This window comes from Panthera pardus, unplaced genomic scaffold (assembly GCF_024362965.1).
Source record: "Panthera pardus isolate Hobbes unplaced genomic scaffold, ASM2436296v1 HiC_scaffold_6, whole genome shotgun sequence".
In the NCBI taxonomy this organism is placed as follows: Eukaryota; Metazoa; Chordata; class Mammalia; order Carnivora; family Felidae; genus Panthera; species Panthera pardus.
This window is the reverse complement of record NW_026526991.1, coordinates 13,461,735-13,469,720: the sequence shown is the minus strand read 5'-3', so window position 1 is coordinate 13,469,720 and position 7,986 is coordinate 13,461,735. Positions and strand designations below refer to the sequence as shown.

Below are 7,986 nucleotides of genomic sequence, written 5' to 3'. Positions count from 1 at the left end.
CTTGTCCCTGCAGAAACACTTAACTTTTCTTTCTTTTAAAGTCTTTTTTTCTTTTTCTTTCTTTCTCTTTCTTTCTTTCTTTCTTTCTTCCTTTCTTTCTTATTTTGGCCCTCTGATTTCCTTGGGTATTAGTTTTTCAATGTGTTGAACTTAGTATTTTTTCTTAGATTAGTTTCCTAGGGCAACTGTAGCAAATGCCCACAAATCAGGCAGCTCAAAACAACAGAAATGTGTTCTCTCGCTGTTCTGGAGATTGGATGTCTGAAATTAAGGTGTTGCCAGGGCCATGACCCCTCTGAAGGCTCTAAGGAGGAATACTTCCTTTGTTCCCTTTTTCCTTATTCCCTTCCTTCTTTCCCTTTCTCCCTCCCTCCCTCCCTCCCTCCCTCCCTTCCTTCCTTCCTCTTTCCTTATATTACGGTAAAAAAAATACATAACATAAAATTTACCCTATTAACAAAATGTTAAAAGTACAATACAGTATCATTGACTATATTCACATCATTGTATAGCAGATCGATAAAACTTTTTCATTTTGCATGACTAAAACTCTATACACATTGAACCATTTACCCTGGGCCCCAGATCCTGGAAACCATCATTTTACTTTCTGTGTCCCTGAATTTGACTACTTTATATACCTTCTATAAGTGGAATCTTGTAGTATTTGTCTTTCCCCGACTGGCTTATTTCACTTATCAATGTCCTCAAGGTTCATCTCTGTTGTAGCATGACAAGATTTCCCTCTGTCTTAAGGCTGAGTAATGTTCCATTGTATGTATCTGCTTTAGTTTGTAAGCAGACATGGATTCTCTGGGCTCACCCTGATTAGGACGCATCTTCACTACATCTATGGGAGGCTTTCTAAGCTGTTTCCTGGAAATAGTACGCCCTATCCACTTACCCAAACTGCAAAAGCCATGATTGAACAATTGAATTTCATGTAGGAGTCAGTGAAGGGTCAACCTTTGCAGAAAGGTTGGCTCAAAGCCAGAGCAAAGCCAGCCTCTACAACTGAAGGGGCAGCTAGTGGTTAAATTATAAAAGATAGTGTTTCCTTTCGTCAAACACCTACTGTGTGCATGAGCTAATTGCATGGATTACAGTATCCTTATGAAACAAATACTTTTATCTCTGCATTTTGCAGAATTAAGGGCAAAGTGCCTGGCGGGTAGGTGAAAAAGGTAATGGGGAACCAAAAAACTAGTGTCTTCCTTGTCAGTCTTTTCCCAGGTTCTCCCCTCTGTAGGCTGGACCCAATCCTTTAATCCGGGAAGTTGGAGAGTGTAGTATTTAAGAGCAAGAACATGGAATAAGACAGATGTGAGTTCAAACCCAAGTTCTGCTCATTACTGATGGTAGGATCTTGAATAATTTACTGGACGTCTCTGGCCCTTAATTTCTTACCATTAAAGGCACGAGTATGTACAAAATAGGGGGACTGCTATCCATTTGCAAACATGGTATTTACCCAAAAGACACAAAATGCATATCAAGTGAAGAACCCAGATAGCAAGGTACTCTGTAGATTAGTGAGGAATTTAAACACTCTGTAAATGAATGAGTCCCTCATATTTAATGTTTGACAAACAAGGAGAGATGAGGACAGAGAATAATTTCCTAGTTCAAGGTTAGAGGCGATGCGGGGTCGCAACAAGATCTTGGGCTTTGGAAAGACCAGACAGGTTATTCGCCTCCATCATATACTCGGTGTGACCTTGAACAAGCTGCTTATCTGCCTGGTTCTCGGGGCCCTCATCCGAATGTGGACACCTAACTTGAAGAAGGATGTAGGGTTAGATGAGGTGAGTGACATAGCCACACCCGAAGTGGGGGTTGCAACCTTCATCTTCTTATCCCAGGGTACAAATTACCAGGGTCATGCCTCTCAAAGCTCCCCCAAATGTCTGTTTCTGCTGCTACAATCCTTTTTTACCCCTTAAGTTTATTTTATTTCGACAGAGAGAGAGAGAGAGAGAGAGAGAGAAAGTGTGAATTGGGGGGAGGGGCAGAGAGAGAGAGAGATGGAGAGAGAATCCCAGGCAGGCTCCACACCATCAATGTGCTGAGCCGGATGCGGGACTCGAACCCTCAAACCGTGAGATCATGATGTGAGCCAAAGTCAGATGCTTAACTGACTGAGCCACCCAGGCACCCCTGCTGCTACTGTCCTTCTGATACAACTCATCATCTTTCGTCTGGATGGGTGGGATCCCCTCTAAAAGTTCTCCTGTCTCCAGAATGCAAACTGAGTGATGCCCTTTGTGTAGACTCCTTCGGTGGTTCCCAGTCATCTAAAAGGTAAAATTCATGCATCTTTGTGTGACATGTGGGCTCCTCCCTGTCTGATCTTTACTTGCTTCTTCCTCTTTCCCTGGGTCTCATTCCTGCCACGTCTGCCTCTCCTATTAGGGAATCACCTGCTTTGGTGAAACACCATGTTCTCTAAAATGTCTTTTTTCTACCCTTAATCCACCTGGAAGCCTCCTACTTTTTTTTTTTGTAGCATTCAGTCTTAGCTCAGGACATGTGAAATGGACCCATCAATTTTTCTAACCCTCATTCTCTTCATCTGTAAAATGGGATGCAATTTTTACTTAAATAAGGTGGCCATGCAACTTAAATAATCTAATTCATATACAGTATAAACATGACACCAGAGACGTAATAAGTGTTCAACAGATGTTCATGATTACTACTTTAATACTATTATTATTTTTTTATTAGAGCACAAAGGAAGTAGAGCTTAACTTCTGGGGTTAGGGGTCAAGGAAGTTTTCCTGGACAGGGGATGCATGTGCTGAGCCTGAAAATATAATGGGATTTGACTGAGCACCCCCCCCCCCACCCCCACCCCAGGGGAGAGGAAAATGAGGAAGGACATCTCAGTCTCAGGGGTGGGAATGCGCATGATATGTTTGGGAAATGGAGAGAAGGTGAGTTTGCCTAGATTAGGGTACAGCAGGGAGAAGAGGAGAATGGGTGGAGGTAAAAACCTTCCTCCTCATCCTGTTCCCTATTTACCTGCCCCCTCCCTGCCCCCCAGTCATCTTTACATTCTCCACCCTCAGACTGGAATCTGGAATGCCCTCCAGCTCATCCTACCCAACACTACCTGTCACTTGCCTTTCGAAGTCCAATCCATTCTACAAGGCCCAGGTCCAATGTTACATTTTCCGGTCCATGATGGCTGGACCGTGTGTATGCTATCATCTCTCAGTGCTTGCCATGGATTGGGTACTCATTTCTTTTCTTTTTTTGGTTAAATAAATGAGTATATGGCAAACCCTGTTAGTTACTGTCCAAATCGGCCTCCCCACTCCTCCCCCGTTCTCCTTGCTGACAGAATGCCTTTGTGGTTAAGGTAACAATTTTCCCAGCCTCAGGCAATGGGTCATGATTAGCCCAGCACAGCGCCGTCCAAGAGAAACAGAATGAGAGCCACAACTGTGAGGCGACCACATTAAAAAAGCAGAAAGTTATTTTGAGGGTATGTTTTAATTTTTGTATGATTTCTTTCGAGAGTATGTTTTAATTTTTGTACAACTGGTTTTGATGGTATATTTAAATTTTGTAAAATTAATTTTGATAGTATATTTAACTCAATGTATCTAAAATATTAGCATTTTAGCATGCAATCAATACAAAATTATTAATGAGACGGTTTGCCTTCTTTTTGGTACTGAAATCTGCTGTATGTTTTATGTTTACAGCACATCTCTCTTGAGTCCAATCACATGTCAAGTCCTTAATAGCTGCCCTTGGCTAAGTGGCTCCATTATTGGAAGGCTCAGGTTTATCCATATCTTGGTATCCAAGACTCTTTTTCTGCAAAAGGTCACCATGTGACCCAGTTCTGACCTGTGAGGTGAAAAGGAAAGTCAGCTGGGGCCGGGTGGGGCTTACACCACTTTTCCCACCTTGTCCTGAAAGCAAATGTGCTTTCCAGAGCACATTAAGAAATGGTGAGGGCAGGGGTCAGAAACTTTTTCCGTGAAGGCCAACAAGCAGATATTTTAGGTTTTTCAAGCCATATAGTCTCTGTTACAACTACTCAACTCTGCCATTGTTGCACAAAAGCAGCCGAAGATAATATGTAAACATATGAGCATAACCGTGTTGCAATAAAACTTTATTTGCAAAAACAGTTGGCAAGCCTGATTTGGCCTGTGGGCCATCGTTTGTCAATCCCTGGTCAAGAGAATTATAGAGACGCCAGCTCTGATGTTGTAGATTCACTTCCAGACTTCTTCTTATATGAGGAAAAAAAAAAAGATCAAGCCATTGCAATTTGGTTTTCTGTGACTTCTGGCTGAAAGTAACCTAATGGATAGTTACAAGATAGAATCAGTGTGTCAGTTATAATTAATCATCTCTCCTGAGATATGTGCCTTTTAAAAATATTATCACTAAGAGGATATGATGATCATAGTAAGATTAATGCCATTGGTTGAAAACCACTTGTTTTAAAAACTTTGATCCTCTCAACTATCATTTTTCTAGATTCATTGATCAGGACACTGAAGCCAAAAAAAAAAAAAAGCATTGATTAGATCATGTAGTTGATAACCATCAGAAAGAGGATCTGAATCCAAATCATTTAGAAATATTTTTAAATCACCTACTATGTTCCGGCTACTGTTTTCGGTGCTTGGCAAGATCAGTGAACAGTAACAAAGATCCCTACCCTTGAGGAGTTTACTGTCTGGAGAAGGGGCAACAGGCAATAAACAACCTGCAGTGAGTTAGGAGGGTGTCTGCACCCCCAAGTTCACTGCATTGTTATCCACCATGACCAAAATGTGGAAACAACTTGAGTGTCCTCAGGCAGATAAAGGGACATGTAATGATGTAATACGTAATATATAATAATATAACAATAAATATATATAATATATATATATATATATATATATATATATATATATATATATAATGAAATACTGTTTAACCTTTAACAGAGAAAGAAATCCTGCCCTTTGTGACAACATGGGTGGACCTTGAAGGCATTATGCTAGGCAAACTAAGCAAAACACAGAACGAGAAATACTGCATGATCTCATTTATATGTGGAATCCAAAATAGTCAGACTCATAGAAGCAGAGTGAAGAATGCTGGCGGTGGGGGTGCTGGGGTGCGGGGAGAGGAAATGGAACGATATGGGTCAAGGGCACAAAGTTGCAGTTATGCAAGATAAGTAAGTTCTGGAGGTCTAATACGGAGACGGTGATGAGAGTTAACAATACTGTATTGTATACTTGATATTTGCTAACAGGATAGATCTTAAATCTTCTCAATAGACACGTGCAAACGGTAACTGTGTAGAGGTGATAAATATGTTAATTAGCTTGATAGTGGTGATCATTTCACAATGTATGTGCATATGAAAACATCAGGTCACGCATCTGAAGTACATACAATTTTTAATGTCAGTGGTACCTCAATAAAGCTGTTAAAAATCTATATAAAGAGGAGGAAGTCAGGCAGGAATCTTCCCACTGTGCGGCCTGCCTCTTTGCACTTCTTTGAATTGCGTTTATCACAGGCTACCTTATGTAAGGATGACGTGAATGTCTGTGTGCATTTCCCCCTCAATTACAGCCTCTTGGCACGGAGGGCCTCTATTTCACTGATCTTAATACAGCTACAGCAAACAGCAGGCACTCAATGCTTGTTGGAGAAAAATCCAATCGATTTCACTTTGGCATCAGCTATTCAGTTGGAAGCAGCTCAAGAAACATGGATATCAGAGAGGAGGGTAAGTCCAGTTCAAAAATTCAACAAATATTTTTTGTGAATGCCCACAAAGTTCCAGGCACCGTGCTGGGCTCAGGGCTCCCAGCGGGCTCTGGTGGGTTTAAGGAGGCAGATGCCCAGGAAAGCACACAGCTTGCCAGCAGCAAAATACACAGGCCTGGGCTACACAGCTCAAGCCAAGACTGTAGGAGCAAATCCCTAAAGGGAGAGACCTCGGTAGGGTAGGGACTTCAGGTAGTAACTGCTGCAGCTGCCCTCCTACTTCTTATACTCCCTAAGATTGCATGTTTATTCTGTCAGCTACTCTGTTCCCTGGGCCAAGGGACATGAGCTTTTTTTTTTTTTCTCTACATCAGGTGTACAACCCCTGTTTGCAAACCTACCACAGGGAGAAAGCACACACAGAAGGCATTTGCATTTTGTTTGTTTCAGGTGAGTGGCTTTCAAGGTCCAACTAAGGAGGTCACCTGATCATTCAGTGTTTGAAAGACACCAGCCAGCCACAGGCATCCCTCTAACTGACCGGGCCAATGAAAGACGGTGAGCAAATATTCCTGGGAGCTGTATACGGAGGTAGAGACCCGATTTCAGGACCAATACTGCTCAATACTTAAAGGCCAATGCCGAAAAATAAAATGTATTATTCCCCCATTCAAGATGGAAATCACTTGATTGAGTTTTATGGGGTGCGAGGATGACTATTCTTACGATTTAAATTACCTACTTTACTGGATAGGAGAATCTAAATAAGAAAACCCGGCTCTGCTTTTTAGCCGTTAAAAAGTTAATATTCAAGTGTATTTTTGTGGTGCCAATTTGATCCTGAAATTAGATCCTGCTACTGGAACCCAAAGTTAAATGGGCCACAGTTAACTCAGCCTGGGTCTAGGAACTTGGACAGACCACATCTCTCCAAAACTTCATTCTCTTATCTGTAAAATGAGGGGTTGGACTAAAGCATCTCTAAGTCCCTGACAGCTTTGCCATTTTAGGATATAAATAGATTCATAATGATAAGGACTCAAGGGCTCCTAAACCTGTGTGTGCATCAGAAGCAGCTAAGGGGTGTCTTAAAAAATCAAGATTTTCTGATCCAGCCCTAGAGATTTGGATTCTGTAGGTCTAGTTGGGGACCTAGAAACAGGCATTTTAAATTGGCTTCGGTGTTTCTGCAAAGCCCATTCTGCAAAGCCCAGCTTCCCTGGCATTTGACAGCCACTGGGAGAACAGAACAGCCAGCCCAGATTGGAGTCATTCTTGTTATTTTAAAAGATCTCATTGGATAAAAACACTGACTTGTCCCTGGTGTCTCTAGCTCTCATCCTGGATTCTGGGCCTTGAAACTAGCTTATGTTAGTAGACATCTTCCAGAACGCATCATTCAAACTCATGTTGGGGGGGCGGGCAGGGGAGAAGTCTTTGTATTTTGCATTTTTTTAAATTCCTTTTTATAATAATACAGTCCCAAAGAGGCAGTGGGTTTTAGGAAGGGGATAAGCCCCTCCAATTCTGGCTTGACTCGTTGTTTGACGCTGGCTCAGGAACTCTGCCCGGCTGTCCCAGTTTTCCTGGTGTGGAAAATGGGGAGTGCAAGCCGTGGCCTGTCACACATGTCACATGCTGCTAGCACCATTTTTTAAAGCTCACAAGTGCTTTGAGGATTAATAAGGTGCTTGGAAAAAGGGCAGTTTCTAAAACCGTGGTGTTTGGATTCAACATTGACAGAGAGCCAGCAGCGGCATGTGCTGGAAAGAACACAACACCAGAGACGAGCTGATTTGATTCCAGAGGACTGAAGTATCTAAATGCAACATCCAGGCCAGGCATGCCCTGGCAAAGGACAGCCCCTTCTCAACACGTGAAGCATGGGACAAAGGTCCTGATCTGAGGTTGGGGATGGGGGGGTGTGGATTGGGGGGGGGGGTGTTGAGAAACAAGGGAAAGGAGAGTAATGGAAGGAGGGAAACTTGGTAGGGATGTAGGGGGAGGCAGGCAGAATTTAGGGTCCATCTGACTTTCACGGCCATGAATCTAAGGAGAGTGCTGTCAGCTTGGGTATGTGTTTTCTCGGCTGCATCCTGCTTCCTGAGCAGGCACCGAGCCGGCTTGAGGGTTGGGGTTCACTGGGATTTGGATTTTGCTGAGCAAGGACAATGGAGACAGGGCAGGTGGGAGACTTGATGGCGTGGTGGTGGATGGGGTACCCCATAGAGACAGAGAAGCCCCTTT

At 42.7% G+C, this 7,986-nt stretch overlaps 1 long non-coding RNA gene across 1 annotated transcript; it reads left to right on the top strand.

Annotated features, from left to right (window-relative positions):
- The first annotated feature begins 5,596 nt into the window (after positions 1 to 5,596).
- LOC109265284 (uncharacterized) lies at positions 5,597 to 7,600 on the top strand. The gene is made up of 3 exons (XR_002079095.2): positions 5,597 to 5,758; positions 6,190 to 6,297; positions 7,483 to 7,600. It is a non-coding gene; the product is annotated as an uncharacterized LOC109265284 (long non-coding RNA).
- Positions 7,601 to 7,986: the final 386 nt, after the last annotated feature.